Raw genomic sequence first — 3893 nt, 5'->3', positions numbered from 1 at the left:
AAAAAAAATCCTTGAAATGCCAGTACACATTTAAAAGAATGGCTTATTTCAGTGCTACATTGGTTGAGTAAAATGTACAAACAAAAATGGGTACAATGTTACTTGAAACAGAGCATTGCAAAGTAAACTACTTGAGAAGTTCTAATTAAAGCCAGCAAGAATTGTGTGTAGCCTTAACTTGAAAATATGGTCTGTTAAAATCAATGGCGGAGATTTGGTTTGAACATTGGGGGTGTCCAAATGTGGGTCAGAGGTGAGGGGTGGGAATGTGGGGTTAGTAATATTTAATTACAACACATCACACAGTGCATAATAACAGTTCAAATTAATGCACAGATAAATAGAAAATGATATTCATTGCATACTATTAAATATTTATACATTGTGTATAATATTACACATTCAGAAAAAGCATTAGAAAATTAAAATTCTTACCTACTCATCTGAAATGCCTGTCTGCTTTCCTCACCCTGTTAAAAACAACTGATCATTTCTATGGACGCCTTTAACCCCTTTGGAGACATTTTACACTGAATAGTTATTTTTAATAAAAACTGATAATTGCAAGGATTCATACCTGTGAATGGAAATCGGCCTCAGCATTATCTATAAAAGCGTTTTTTAATTCTCATCCAGTAATAATAAACGGCTGTGATTGGTCCATCCTGGACAGCACTGAGAAAAGTAACAGGTACCATGTTACACCGCCGTCTACGCTCAGTGGCGGATTTAGGCATGGGCGACATGGGCAGTTGCCCAGGGCGGCATCTTGAGGGGGGGGCGGCACGAGGCACGAGGTCAACAACTATGGGGGCGTTCTCATTTACAATCACCACCACACCCCCAACTATGGGGGCGTGTTCAAGCGGGTTTCGCCCAGGCACCATACAAGCTAGAACCGCTACTGTCTATGCTAGTAGGTGATTGCGCAACACTAGTTGGGTGATACCAACTCATTCAATGGATTGGGGACTTCAGTTTTTGGTCTGATTATGACAGACACACAGTCACGCAATTGCAAGTTATCTCATGCTAAATTATTTTCAGCACAGATAATTACCCCATTCACAGCATTGTCTTATATAAATGACGTAAATCATCCGGGTACTCGTAGTACACTTCTTTTTGTTCCATTTTCAGTGTTAACATACTACTCGTACTACTTGCACTACAAAATGATGTAAAATCGTCACTCTGACGACTTACGCATCTTCTAAGAACTTTCACCTTAGTGGAAGATTTACCACCCGCAGTGTATCTGGATCAGTGGTATGTCAAAGTTTTGTATTTGTTTTTTTGTTTTTGTCGCCAGATCTCCATGTGGCAGCACATATGCCGTGTATTCCTCACATCAAACCACCAAAATGAAAAGTTGATTAATAAAATCATTGTGTCGACTTTTTAGTCATGTGCTTTCATCGTGAGTTGTAAACTAGCTCCGTGTGACACATGACCAGCGCTGTTTGTCACTAATTAGTAAGGGAAAAAATGCTAAAAAATCTCAATGTCATTCAGACCAAAATATTTTATTATTATTATTATTAAAAATATTTAATTTATTTTCAATCAAATTAATGCAAAAAAAAACAATTTCACCAGAATTTATGTAAATTAAACTGGCCTCCGCTAAACCCAAATTCCATATGCTTTAGGTTACGAGTGTAACTGAGCTCTGATTGAAGGTAAGAGACTGGAGGAAATAGTAAAACTGCTTCCCTCCATCAAACACATGGAGCTTCTTTCAAGTGGTTTGTGATGACAACAGACCTGTAGATCCATCGCAGATATGCTTCAGATTGAAAATGCATGGTTTCAATCACAACAGGAAACAATAAAACAATAAGGGCCCTCAGCCAGGGACAATGGCTCTGTCCCAATACCAACTCTTGTGCTCTTGCCTACTTAAGTGCACGTGGCACCAAGTTAATATTCAAGACTGTCCCATGTCTGAAACATGCCAAGGCTCAGTGCACTTAACACACACTAAATCCGCACTAGCCCGAATATGTCTTTCAGTCTAAGTGTATCCCAGAGTTAATCACGTTCAGGAGCCCACACCCCACCAGCTGGCGTTTTTTCACCAAGATGAGGTCAAGGAATCAATGTATTTAATGTAATCAAAATCAGATACAAAATGTAAGTGTAGCATATGTCATTGGTGTATATATGAATATATTCAATATAAAGCGTTATATAACGTTCACAACTGGTGGGTATGACTTAAAAGCAGCATCACAATTAATAAATACGTATTTATGTATATTTATATGCCTCTTTGTTGTCCTTCTCCCCTTATAATCATCTAATTTTGTTTGTTCTTGCCTAATACTGCTAGTGATTTTGATCATTTATCAGCCAGTGTGGCATACAATATATGATTTAGTCAAATAAAATTGATTAACTACTACCTCTGTTTTTGTCATCTTTACATGTGTTTGTGTATTTAAAGTGTACATTTTAATGCTTTTTATTTGTTGTATGAAACCACATACTTATAAGTTGTGTAAAGTAGTCTTTGGTTGTCTTATATAAATGAAAAGCCAAAGCATAGAATTTAAATGGTTTGTAGTAGTGGCTATTAATAGATACAAAAAAGTACTGTGGTGGTTTCATGGTACAGTGATGGTACCAAATGGTACTGACTGCCATATTCATATCAATACCATATTATACCATATTCACACCATATTCAATGTGTACTGGTCTCCCAGTCTGGTCAGACTGGTCTGCTGGCTGGTTATAAAGGGGTTGTGGGCACTTTTCAGGCTGGGAGACCACTTAAACAACTATGATTTCAAGCTCGATTACACATCCTAATGCTTGACACATGCACAGACTGCTAGATGGCACTAGGAAATGTAATCGAGCTTGAAATCATGATCGTCAAGGAGACTGCTGATGTCAAGATTTATAGTGGAAAGGAGTTATATTTTGGTCTGTTCTCACCCAAAACCGATTTTGTGTATTTTAGATCTTGTTTACATATATATTTCTTGAATATTTCTAAATAAGCATATTTATGTAACTTCACTACAGTAAAAACCTGCACTTCTATCATTTGAAACATGAAGACAATATGAGTATGTGTCATGTACTGGGGGAAGATTGCTGCCATCTGGTGAAAAAAAAAATAACATGACTTGAAAATGATGTGATGTCAATAATAGCCAGAAGAGGGCTGCAGTGTTCTATGCAGCCACATACTGTGTTGTAATTCTTAATTTTATCACAAGATATGCATTTGGATATACTGTATATTTAGACATTATCAAATTATTATTTGTCAAAGTTAAGCATTTTTTTTTTTTTTTGCAGTAATGTCACAATATGCTTACAGTCAAACCTGACCTGGTGGTAAAATAATTTATTACAATCATCAAAATGTAATGCTTTAAATGCCAAGAAAATGAACAGTAATAAACAGAAATGAACCGCAATGGACTGTGAATGTATGTGTGGTGTTCTGCGTTCTGCTTTATGTGTTATGGTCTTACCCCCTTGTTTATGTCTGTGTGTGTGTGTTCTGAATTGTGGCTGATTTATAGATTTTATTTGACAAAATAAAAATAAAAAATGCTCTGTGTTATAGTGTCAACAGTTCATTTGTGAATGTTTTGCACTCTTCATAGTCTCACCCCTTCATTTCTGTGCTGTGTTTGTTCGCGTTGTGGCTGATTTATAAATTGTATTTGACAAATAAAAAAAATGCTCTGTTTTTTAGTCCTTCCCATTCATTTTTTATGGTCGGTCAGTTTTGACCGCAAACAGTAAAGGTGTTGTTTTTTTGTTTTGTTTTTTACAACCACTTAAGACTTATCAAATAAAATCCAAATTTTGTGTGTGTGTTTAGATGGCTAGTGGTGGAAAAGTAACCATGTTCTGTACTTCTGAGA

The sequence above is a fragment of the Myxocyprinus asiaticus genome, chromosome 2 (genome assembly GCF_019703515.2).
Source record: "Myxocyprinus asiaticus isolate MX2 ecotype Aquarium Trade chromosome 2, UBuf_Myxa_2, whole genome shotgun sequence".
Taxonomy (NCBI): domain Eukaryota; kingdom Metazoa; phylum Chordata; class Actinopteri; order Cypriniformes; family Catostomidae; genus Myxocyprinus; species Myxocyprinus asiaticus.
The sequence above is the reverse complement of the archived record's forward strand: the minus strand, read 5'-3'. Positions refer to the sequence as shown.